The sequence below is a fragment of the Saimiri boliviensis genome, chromosome X (genome assembly GCF_048565385.1).
Source record: "Saimiri boliviensis isolate mSaiBol1 chromosome X, mSaiBol1.pri, whole genome shotgun sequence".
In the NCBI taxonomy this organism is placed as follows: domain Eukaryota; kingdom Metazoa; phylum Chordata; class Mammalia; order Primates; family Cebidae; genus Saimiri; species Saimiri boliviensis.
In genome coordinates, this window is record NC_133470.1 from 130,307,124 (window position 1) to 130,320,120 (window position 12,997).

The window sequence follows — 12,997 nt, forward strand, 5'->3', positions numbered from 1 at the left end:
GTGCATGCCTGTTTTCCCAGCTATTCGGGAGGCTGAGGCAGGAGAATCACTTGAACCCGGGAGGTGGAGGCTGCAGCAAGCCGAGAGTGTGCCACTGCACTCCAGGCTAAGTGACAGAGCAAGACTGTCTCAAAAAGAAAAATCGCTAGCATTCCTATACGCCAACAACAACCAAGCCAAGAGTCAAATGAGGACAGAATCCCATTCACAACCACCACAAAAAGAATGAAATACCTAGGAATATGGCTAACCAAGGAGGTAAAAAATCTCTACAATGGGAATGACAAAACTGCTCAAAGAAATCAGATGACACAAACAAATGGTAAAACATTCCATACTCACAGACAGGAAAAATTAATACCATTAAAATGCTCATACTGCCCAAATCAACTGACAAGTTCAATGCTATTCCTATCAAACTACCAATGACATTCTTCACAGAACTAGAAAAAAATTACTTTAAAATTCATATGGAACCCCAAAGAGCCCAAATAGCCAAGGCAATCCTAAGCAAAAAGAATAAAGCAGGAGGCATCATTCTCCCCAATGTCTAACTATACTACAGGGCTACAGTATACTTGTGGTACAAAAGTAAACATATAAACAAATGGAACAGAATGGAGAGCTCAGAAACAAGGCTGCACACCTATAACCATGTGATCTTTGATAAAGTTGACAAAAACAAGCAAAAGGACTCCCTATTCAATAAGTACTGCTGGGGATACCCTTATGCAGAAGATTGAAACTGGACCCCTTCATTATGCTATGTACAAAAATCAACTCAAGATGGATTAAAGACTTAAGCATAAAACCCAACACTAAAAAAATCCTAGAAGACAACCAAAGCAATACATTCTGGACATAGGAATGGGCAAACATTTCATGATGAAAACATCAAAAGCAACTGCAACAGAAGCAAAAGTTGATAGATGGAATCTAATTAAACTAAAGAGCTTCTGCACAGCAAAAGATACTATCAACAGAGTAAACAGGCAACCTATAGAACGGGAGAAAATATCTGCAAACTATGTATCTGACATAGGCCTAATATCCAGTATCTATAAGGAACTTAAATTTACAAGAAAAAAACAACCCCATTAAAAAGTTGACAAAGGACATGAACAGTTTTCAAAAGAAGACATACATATGGTCAAGAAGCATATGAATAAAAGGTCAATATTACTGATCATTAGAGAAATGCAAATCAAAACCACAATGAGATAGCATCTCACACAGTCAGATGGCTATTATTAAACATCAAAAATAACAGATGCTGGCAAGGTTGCAGAGAAAAGGGAATGCTTATACACCGTTGGTGGGAGGGCAAATTCGTTCAACCACTGTGGAAAGCAGTGTGGTGACTCCTCAAAGAGCTGAAAACAGAACTACTATTCAACCCCAATTCTATTAATGGTTATACACCCAAAGGAATATAAAGTGTTCTGCCATAAAGACACATGCTAATTGTAGCAGTGTTCACAATAGCCAAGCCATGGAATCAACAGAAATGCCCATTAATGGTAGCCTGGATAAGGAAAATGTGGTATTTTCCCAATATTTGTAATTGTAGCAGGTGTTCACAATAGCCAGGGCATGGAATTGTAGGATGCCCATTAATGGAAATGCCCATTAATGGTAGACTGGATAAGGAAAATGTGGTATATATACACCATAGAACACTATGCAGCCAGAAAAAAGAATGGAGTCATGTCCTTTGCAGCAACATCGATGGAGCTGGAGGCCATTATACTTAGGAAACTAATGCAGGAACAGAAAACGAAATACTGCATATTCTTACTTATAAGTGGGAGCTAAATGACGAGAACACACGGACACAAAGAGGGATACAACAGACACTGAGGCCTACCTGAGGCTGGAGGGTGGGAGGAGGGAGAGAAGCAGAAAAATTAACTAATGGGCACTAAGCTTATTACCTGGGTCGTGAAATAATCTGTACAACAATCCCATGCGACACGAGTTTACTTAATAACAAACCTGCACATGTGCCCCTGAACCTAAAATAACAATTAAAAAAAAAAGATATGCAGAAAACATTCAAAATACTATTATTCATAATAAGTCAAACACTGAAAAATACTCAAATCCCCATAATAGATATGTTTATTGCAAAATATCCACACAACAAAAAAAGAAAAAAAGAAACAAAAACAAAAAAAAAAAGAAAGAAAGAAAAGAAAAAGGCTGGGCGCAGTGGCTCATGCCTGTAATCCCAGCACTTTGGGAGGCGGAGGCAGGCAGATCACCTGCAGTCAGTAGTTTAGGACCAGCCTGACCAACACAGTGAAACCCCATCTCTATAAAAAAATACATATATAGATATAAAAAAATCCACACAACATAATACTACACATTAATGAGAATGAATGATCTACAACAGACAACAATAAACGTAAAATTCATGTTAAGATGCTGAAGGAGTCAGACAGAAAAAAGCACATTTTGTATGATTCAGGAAATTTTCCTCTATTCTTTCAGTATAGTTTGGCCTGGATAAGAAAATCAACATACCAGGCACGGTGGCTCATGCCTGTAATCCCAGCACTTTGGGAGGCCGAGGCAGGTGGATCACGAGGTCAAGAGATGGAGACCATCCTGGCCAACATGGTGAAACCCCGTCTAAAAAAAAAAAAAGAAAAAAGAAAAGAAAATCAACATGGCAGTTCTTTTCATTTGAAGGTACTTAGTGTACTCTTATGTTACCTGCAGGTTAACCTCAGGAAAACATCCATCCTAAGCCCTTGAAAAGTGATTCACTACACATAGTAACAAAGCTAATGCCAAGTCTAATGAACAGGGAGCTGAGTGGAAGATAGGATATATACTTGGGCCACAGTGCCAGATCTAAACCATTAACTCTAGATGGTGACCTTAGGTAATCACCATACCTCACAAATGATTTTTCTTCTTCCTAGGTGTATTGGTCAGGAGTGTGGGCTCTGGAGACAGAACAGAGACAAGCCCTAGTTCTGCCACATAAAGACTGAGTGACTTTGAATACTTTAACTTTACCTTATAGTCACTCATTTGTTACATCTATAAAACTGGCATTATACAGAACATAATGTAGAAGACAAAACATTTTAAAAATATATTAACTTGTGTTTTCATTTTTAAAAAGATAAATGGTGAGCAATCACATCATTTAAAAAATTCTACTACAGAGACGCTGGGAAAAAAAGCTTAATAGTCTTACAACTGAATCATATTCTTCTACCAACACATTTTTAAAATCACTAATTTTTATTATAACTAATGTTAGTTATAATAAAACTAACTAAGTAACTTCAGAATATCTCAAAGCACTTGGAAGGACGGATCTCAGAAAACAGCACCACCACTTCTCTACACGGCCAAACAAAAAGCCCCAGGGGTTCTCCATAACTCTCCTTCATCTTCATACACCCCAGGAACATACACCCCAGGCACACAGCGACCGCAGGTCCTACCTGCCCGACCTGCAAACACGCTCTGTCCAGATCCACCCCTCCCTCTGCACATAGCTGCAGCCCTGGCCTCATCCACATGCGTCCCTCTCCAGGGCTTCTGTAATATTTTCCTAATGGTTATCCCCACTCCCTACCTCGTCCCTCTCCAGCCTATTCTCCACACAGCAGCCAGAGTCAGCTTCTGACATCAAGAATCAGGTCACATCACTGCCATACTCTAACCCTCCATGCTCAGAATAAAACCCAAACTGCTTACAGGACCCAAACCATGTGGCTCTTGTCTGCCCTTTCGATCTCATCTCCCACCTGTCTGTACTTACGTGCCAGGCTCCAGCCACTCCCGCTTGTCCTCTCCTCCTGGATCAATGGTTCCCACATACAGCACAAGGACACTGATAAAATGATCTCTCCATGCCTGGCTTCTTCTTATCGTTCAGGACTCAGCTCAAGTGTCACTTCCTGAGAAAGAGCTTCACTGACAACCTCATCTATAATAATCCCTGTCTCAGTTACTTTCTACTCAACCAGTTTATTTTCTTCAAAACACATATTCTCATATGAAATCACATAGCTTATTGATTTGTTTATCTGCTTACTGCCACTTTTCCCAATCTAGAATGATAGCTCCAGGGACCCTACCTGTCTTATTCTCTGTGCTATTTCCTCAGTGCCTATTTTAGTACTTCATATATAATCACTGAAATATTAGTTAATTGAAGGAATTGTTGTCTATTTGACAGACCAAAGAAAACAGATATTTAAGCTGAGTAGCAGGAGCAACTAACAATGAAATTAGCTATTAAATGATTCAAAACTATAAGATCTTCTTGTACATCCATAGCAGTGCTTTTCGAACATGGATGATGTGATGGTGTGAATATCTGTGACCCCTCCCTCTCAAATTCATGTTAAAACCTAATGCCAAGGTGATGGTATTAGAAGGTGAAGCTATAAGTGGGTGTTTAGGTCATTAGGGCTCTGTCCTCATAACTGAGATTTGTGCTTTTATCAAAGAGACTCCAGAGAACTAGCTAGCCCCTTCCACCAAGGGAGATTATTATTTTTTTAAAATTTAAATTTCTTTCCAGTAATGGGTATAAGCAACACCAAGGGAGATTATAATGACAAAACATCCATCCAAGGGAGATTATAATGAGAAAACATCCATCTATGAAGGAAGTGGGCCCTCACCAAACACTGAAGGTGCCAGTGCCTTGATTTTGGATTTCTTGGCCACCAGAACTGTGAGCAATAAATTTCTGTTGTTTGTCAGCTGCCAAGTTATGATATTTTGTTACAGTAGCTCAAAATGTACTAAGACAGATGAGTACCGGATCAACTGAAGCTATTACTTTAAATGAAGACACCTCCCATCCCCTATCCCACTTCCCTGGTTTTGATTCAGCAGACCTAGGGTAGGTCCAAGTATCTGCTATTATAACAAGCACCTTCTGATGAATTTGATGAAGTATCCATAGACCACACTTGGAAAAATCCTGACCTCAACAGTTCACATTTGGCCAGTCGTGGTGGCTCATGCCTGTAATCCCAGCACTTTGGGAGGCCAAGGAAGGCAGGTCACTTGAGGTCAGGAGTTCAAGACCAGCCTGGCCAACATGGTAAAACGCTGTCTCTACTAAAAATTCAAAAATTAGCTGGGCATGGTGGTGGGTGCCTATAATCCCAGCTACTCAGGATACTGAGGCAGGAGAATTGCTTGAACCAGGAGGCAGAGGTTGCAGTGAGCTAAGGTCATGCCACTGCACTCCAGCCTGGGTGACAGAGCAAGACTCCATCTTAAAAACAAACAAACAAATGAACAAACAAAAACAGTTCACACTTGAGTACGATTAATTTAATGCCTACCATGCAGAGTTCCAGGACATCTGGAATATATCTATTAATGTAATTACTCAAATGTACACTACTTTTCTAAGGAAGAGGGAAGATTGCTTTCCCACATGAGATCTCAGTTAAACTCCAGAGTATTCCCGGTGGTCAGGAGAATTGAGTATTTTTATCCTGTCGTATAGACTAATCTGAAGGAAGGGTAGCGACTTATCTAGAGTGTCCCCATGATGGGATATGGATCTCTTGAGTTTTGCCTCAGTAGCCTCTCTAGCAGATACAATACCACGCCTGGTTCGTCTCTACAAACTACTGGTTTTGTGCTGCAGAGTCAACACCCTTGTCTGACGTTACACTAGATGGGAGAGAAAAAGACAAGAAAGCACGTGGAATGAGGAGGAAAGTAAGAGGATGAAAAAGCACGTGAAAAACAGAGGAGGGGGCGATAATGTCTGTCCTATCCCCCTACTCAGTTACTTTGAAACTGTGCAATGATGTTTTTCCTCTTCCTCAGCTCCATCCCACAACCCTCTCCCACATACAGAGTGACAGTGAAGTTGTCATCTAGTGGAAATGTAGGCTTATCCCTGCTTGCTATTACATGTCCAAGTATTCTCTCTGTAGTCATGCTATTACATTAATATATGAGGTGAAAACCACAATCTGTAAGTGAACAAATCAATAAATTGGACTTCCTCAAAGTAAAAAAGTCTGCTTTTCCAAATATATGGATGAGAAAATGAAAATGCAAGTCCCTGACTAGGAGAAAGTGTTTAAAATCTTGTATCTGATGGAGGACTTAAATCTAGAATATAGAAAATATCACAAAAGTCAGAGGAAAACAGACACTTCAGTAAATAGGTGGGCAAAATATTTGAATAGACATTCCACCAAAGATGATATATATATAAATGTCAAATAAGCACATGAAAAGATACTCAACAACATTAATCATTAGGAAAATGTAAATGAAAAGTGCAATGAGACACTACTATATTCTCATAGAATGGCCAAAATTAAAGAGACTGACCATACCAAGCACTAGCAAGGTTGGGGAAGGTAAAACTCTCATACACTGCTGGTGACAGCAGTGGTACAACCACTTTGGAAACAGCTTAGCAGTTTCTTACAGTGTTCATCTTATATCTACCATATATCCAGTCATTGCACTCCTAAATATTTACCCCAAAGAAAGAATGCATATGTCTATGAAAAGACTTATTCACAAATGTTCATATCAGCTTTATTTATCAGTGTCCCAAATTAGAAACAACCCAAATATCCATCAACAGGTGAATGGATAAAACAAATAGTAATATAGCCATATACTGGAATAATAGCAATAACAAAGAATAAACTATTGATATATGCAACAAAATGGATAAATCTAAAATTAAATAGGGTGAATGAAAAAAGCCAGATTCCTCTTTTAAAAACTTCTCTATGATTCTACTTAAATACATTTCTAGGACATAAAACCAAATATATAGTGACAGAAATGTGTTTACCTGGAGACAGGGTGGTAGAAAAGGTAGGGAGCCCAGGTACTATGGAACTGAAAATGCTATTTCCTGGGAAATAATAATAATAATAATACTTAGGCTTACCTGGTTATTTTAGGAACTGTGACTGGGTATTGTTATAATTGGGCAAACTACAAAATGATTGTTTTTTAAAAAGTACTAAATTCTTGTACCTGACATCTAACTAACACTTAATAAACTCTTGAACTCTTAAAAAATTACATTGCAGAATGGATGAAAACATGCCAACCATGAAAGCATGCATATTACAATCTCAAATTACTATGAAGATCTTCTAACCAATTACATATTTCAACTTCCATCTGAGATACATGGGAATCATGAATTATTATTTATACAGTCAGAAAACTATGTGCAAATTTATTGCAAATGCATGTTAACTATCAAGTTCCTTCCTCAACTGAACAATTCATTGCTTTAAGAACGGTATCGCCAAATGGGCCTGAAGGGATACTACAAAGCATGTAGCTGCTGATGCATGCAATGAAGTCCGCCTGTTGAGCCTCTTTTCCAATGATGAGATCAAAGTGGCTGCTCTACTTTTAGACTACTTTGTGAACTACACAGGTACTATTCTATAATGCAGTTGCTCAGATCTATGAACTCAGTTGAGCTAGGCACCAAGGATGAAACTGCTGGAGATCTCCTGAGGACTGCTGTCCTTCAAGTCTGAAGTAGAAGCTTCAGCAGCCATCATGACCCAGATCATCAGAACCCACCTCCTTCAGACACCTGATGTAAGTTTAGTTGTCCCCATGAAGTGCTTCCTGGGGAGAGTCAGACTCCAGCAATTACTATGCTTTACTGAAGTGACTCTGTGCCTGCAACCATGCTGGCACTGAGTTACTGACCAATGACACTGTTACAATTGGGTAGTGATCATAACAACCAGAAGGTACAGTGAGTTTCTCACCAGGGCCTTTTCTTCTCCTTTCCATCTGTCACCTAATTACAACTTTAAGAAAGAATGAGGAAATGTCCTGGGCCCTTGGTAGAGGAAGACAACTGCTACCAACCTGTACGCCAACAACAAGGAATCTGGCAAGGGGGACACATACTCCATCTTTCCCTCACTCACTTGCTATTATCTCCTATTGGCCAAACTCAACTAGAAGCCTGAGGAGAGGGGATCTGAGTTGATGTTGTCTATAAGGATCAGAACTCTGGAGCACAGAGTAGGGTGGTGAGGAGTGGCGTGTAGATCTGAAGAGACAAATTGAGGCTATCCAGCACAGTATCTAACATACAACTATGCTGTAGGCTGAATAATACTCCTCTGCCCCAAAGAAATCCATGTCCTAATCTCTGGAACAAGTGAATATGTTGTTTTACATGGTAAAATGGACTTTACAGACGTGATTAAGTTAATGATCTTAAAGTGGTGAGGTTATGCTCGATCATCTGGGTAAGCCTGATATAATTACTCTACACTAGAAATTCCAGAAGGAACATAGCCCTGTTGACAGCTTGATTTTAACCCAGTGAGACATACTTTGGACTTTTGAACTGCAAAACTGTAAAATAATAAATTTGTGTTTTCAAAAACTAAAAGAATAAGAAGTAAGCTATGTTCCTTCTGGAATTTCTAGTGTAGAATTCGTTTTTGCTTTTTTCCAGCTTCTAGAGGCTGCTTGCATTCCTTGGCTCATGCCCTCACTTTACTCTGACCTCCATATTGTGGTCACATCTACTTCTCTGATTTTATTGCCTCCCTGTTTTCCTCATAAAGACCCCATTGTCCCATAACAACCACAGGGCTATCATCCTGCACCTGTGTTATCACTGCAGGTGGCAGCAATCCTGTGGGTGAGCATTCTTATTCTGCTTTTACATAAGGGGATGCTGGGCTAAAAGAGTCCTTACCTGTCTCATCCTCCCACGTCCCGCCTTTACATAGAAAGTAGCCCCAGGACACCCGGAGCAAGACACTACATTCGTTAGGGCCAGGAGGGTCCCAGTTCTCTCTCTCATGAGACAGCCAGGGCAACGTGTGCCAAAGCGGGAACGAGACGACTTGAATCTGGGCTTCTTTCGTCTCTCCACAACCCAGGAAGGTTCGGCCCCCACCGCGGGGCACCCACACCCTCATTTGAGTCCCAAACACCTGAAGGCGGGACCCTGCTCTTTTTGCCCGGCCATGTTTGTCTCTATTTTAAGTCTTCACGGTCGCCGCAATGACGTCAGGTTCCTATGGCAACCGTGATACGTAGGCTGGTCCAGCACACCGGAAATGCCAAAGCGTGGCCTTTCGACCCCTTGCCTTTCACTAAGAGAAAACGCCTTCGCTCTTCAGGCTGCTTCCTGAGTAGGCACGGTAATTAGAGGAATTAGCCTGAAACGGAGCCAATTGATAGAATTCGGCCAGGTTCGAGGGAACAGTGTACTGGTTGTCAGTAGTTTTGTTTAAAAGTGACAGTAGAGGAGTATCACCAATACACAGAGACTTGGGGCTCTTGGAGATCAGCTAGCTCTCTGAGGAGGAGTATGTGTACAGCTCACACACCATACTAAGCAGTTCTATCTGTGGCAGAAAACTAAGACTGTCTATAATCATGTGAATAAAAGATCTAGAAGCACCAAAATATGTCATTTAAGATATCTCGGAGTTATTTAAGTAATGCAGGCCTAGAATAATATAGTCATTTAGAAGACAGAAACCTAATCAATTCAACCATACAATGATTTATCTTGAGAAAATTCTTATCCTTCATTCCTGCATGTGGAAGGACATTCATGACCAGAACATTTCTAGACTGACTATACACTCACTCCTTCTCTGTCACAGGAGGAATTTATCTCATTGGTGAGTTGGGAAGAAGAAACAGGGGTTGCACTGCCCATGCTGCCTCCCTTCAAAATTCTTGGTAGTAAGCTGCTCTTCAGGGGCACTTGTTCTTTCCTGCCCTCAGAGGTGGATCTTATAATAGGCCCACAGTGCTACTCCTCTTTCTGTGCCTCACTGACTCAACTATTTCTATTGTCTTTCTTCAAATTGCTTGGATTTTTAAGCAATTTACCTCCCTGCTTCAAGTCTAAGCCTGAAATCAACTAAGAAATAGATGAAAAAAGAAAAATATACGGACTTTATTCCTTATAAAATAGATATTGGAGATGACTTAGATTTGCTGGCATGTGGGCTTCCTATAAAGGATCCACAGAACTGAAAAAGATTTATTGGCCAAGTCGTGCCATGCCAGGAAAATCATAAAGGCCAAGGACTGCAATGCATATCAAGCTGCTGTCTGGTGCAGGAGTCCTCCTGTCTATGTGTGCTCATGGAAAGTAGCTTCCTTGCAAGGCTATCCCTATAGCAGGAGAAAGATAGCTGCTATTTCTGCTCTAGGGAGGAAAGATAGCTACTATTTATGGAGCGGATTGTTTAGAGGTACTCAGCTCCAGGTTCTTCTCCTTAGTAGTTGGGTTTAATCACCGACAGCCCTGCTAGTGAGGTATCGCTAGCCTTTCTTCATGGATGTAAGTGACTACAAAGCAAGGTCTCCTAACCATAGAGCTGGATGGCAAAGAGGTTTCTCACCACTCCCACTGCCAGAGCCAGGGAAAGACCCTGCCAACCTGGGTACCTTGAGTTGCTGGTGAAAGACCTTCTGTAAATGTATCAGGACATGTACTGCTGTGAGATTAATTTCTGTTTTCTCATGCTTACCCTCCCTACATAAGGGAACCAGGCTTTGTGCCCCTTCCACTTGCCTGAGGGGAGGTTTATGGCAGGGCTGGAAGCAGAAGCTGTCTGAAGCCGTTATTTCTTCCATCCTCTGTGAAAATTTAAGCTTAAAGAAAAGATTGGCCTACTTGCACCTAGTAGGAAGGAAAGGGCCTTTGAGGGCACAGAAAGGAGAACCCCTCGCCTCCTTCAGTTTCACCTCTTTCCCCCACCCCTCTTCCAAATGGGAAGGAGGGTGAAGAAGGAAACAAAATGAAGTAAAATACCGAAGAGCTGGGAAAATGACTCCCTTTTTAGTCCCCAGCGTCTCTGCTATCTGTTAACCTTGAAAGAGCAGCAAATAAATGTTATCCTTGGCCGGGCGTGGTGGCTCACGCCTGTAATCCAAGCACTTTGGAGGCCAAGGTGGGCGGCTCACCTGAGGTCGGGAGTTCAAGACCAGCCTGACCAACATGGTGAAACCCCATCTTAAAAAAAAAAAAAAAAGTTATCCCTGCCAGCTGGAGTCCAAGCCCAGCACTGGTTAACGCCCTCATGTCTCCATGGGCCACACTCCCTCCGGGAAACACCTCTGCCAACAAACAGCTTGTTGCTTTTGTCTTGTTTCTGTAAGCCGCCTCTCCTGCTGGTCCCCACTCACGCTGCATATGAATTAGCAAATCAATGAAGCCAAAAAATTGTAAGGTTGGATGTCCAGCAAATGCACAATAACATAGTTCTGCCTCAGTTTCCCCTTTAGTGTTGTAAGCCTATAAAAGGGGAGAGAAGCTACAGCTCAAGGAACTTGGTGAATGAGGCTGTAGCCCCCCCCCCCCCCCGCAGCTGCTTGCCGAAAAAAAAGCCACTTCCTTACTCAGTTTGGTGTTTGAGGAGTTTGTTCCCTGCCACTTCTGCTTCATTTGAGGACACAGAAAGGGGATAGACAAGACCGAGGTCAGAGGATAGACAAGACCGAGGTCAGAGGAGTAAGGACATAAGCACTGCTGCATATCAACACTTGGGGCGGACTCAAGGATGATTCATTGAGGCTGTGCATCCAGCCTTGAAACAGATTTTCTAGTTTGGATGGGGGGATGGATAAAGCAGGGTCAGGGGTCCTGAAGGCACCAAGGGAAATGGTCAGCTTCACCCTGAGCAGTAAGGAAACATGACTGATGATGGCAGGATTCTCCCAGGTTGTATCTAAAGGATACACTCCTACCAATGATCACGCTTTGTCAAAGAGCATGACCATTTAACGTATTAAATATTTGCTGTCTAGTTGAAAGTTAAAATCTCCTTACTAATAAATATCCCAACCAACTACAAGATGAGAGCACTCGTTTTATTTTAGATTCGTGCAATAATGGGTTTCCCAACTTTATTAACATTTGCTGATGAAATATTCTATGCTGTAATGTTAGAATGTGTTTCATTTTTCTCCATCCATTTTCATATAAACGACATATTTCACATGTGCATTTTTTTTTTTTTTGAGACGAAGTCTCACTCTGTCACCCAGGCTGGAGTGCAGTGGCGCGATCTCGGCTCACTGCAACCTCCACCTCCCAGGTTCAAGCGATTCTCTTGCCTCAGCCTCCTGAGTAGCTGGGATTACAAGCGTGTGCCACCGCGCCCAGCTAATTTTTGTATTTTTAGTAGAGACAGTGTTTCAACATCTTGGCCAGGCTGGTCTCAAACTCCTGACCTCGTGATCCACCCACCTCGGCCTCCCACAGTGCTGGGATTACAGGCGTGAGCCACCGTGCCCAGCCATCGCATGTGCATTTTTAAATGCAAACATAATGTTCCCACTTTATGTCCCAAGATATGTCCTGGAGTAATTGTAGAGTTTGACAAGAAAACCAGTTCAGTAAGTTTGTGTTTTTGCTGTGCCCTGTTTAAATCAAAATTGTGGAGTCAGGAGAACCCCACACACTGACAGGAGAGGAGAAATTGGTACAAGCTCTTTGCAGAGATCTGCGAGAGAAGCAAGCAAGGACCTGTCAGCTGCAGCCCTCTCAGGTCTGTGCTTTAGAGAGTTATGCATGTGTGCAAACCTGGTCACAGTAGCGTGGCTAAAATATCAAAATAGTTCCAAAGTTTCCTGATTAAAGAAACTTCAGAAACACTATTATCAGCATAAAAATTTCCATAAGTGATATCTAAATATATTACTCTATAGTTAGAGCTTAAAATATGCAAAAAAAATTATGTGTTCTGTTCAGGAGTGTATAGTCATATGCCCTATAAAGACGTTTCAGTCAATGATGAGCCACATATATGATGGTGGTCCCATTAGATTACAATATTGTATTTTTACTGTAACTTTTTTATGTTTAGATTATTTACCATTGTGTTACAATTGCCTACAGTATACAGTACAGTAACATGCTACAGGTTTGTATCCCAGGAGCAATAGATTATACCATCTAGCCTAGATGTGTAGTAGGTTATGCCATCTAGGTTTGTGTAAG

General features: G+C 41.3%; 1 long non-coding RNA gene across 7 annotated transcripts in view; it reads right to left on the reverse strand.

Annotated features, from left to right (window-relative positions):
• LOC141582823 (uncharacterized) overlaps positions 1-9,016 on the reverse strand; it is a 110,085-nt gene extending 101,069 nt beyond the window's left edge. For 5 of the 7 annotated variants that reach the window (XR_012515732.1, XR_012515734.1, XR_012515730.1 and 2 more), the window contains exons 1-3: positions 8,723-9,016; positions 3,788-3,926; positions 2,530-2,637 (exon numbers count right to left, since the gene is read on the reverse strand). This is a non-coding gene — a long non-coding RNA (uncharacterized LOC141582823). The remainder of the gene's footprint in view (positions 1-2,529; positions 2,638-3,787; positions 3,927-8,722) is intronic. The other 2 variants (XR_012515731.1, XR_012515735.1) reach the window with 2 other exon arrangements.
• Between the last annotated feature and the right edge of the window lie 3,981 nt (positions 9,017-12,997).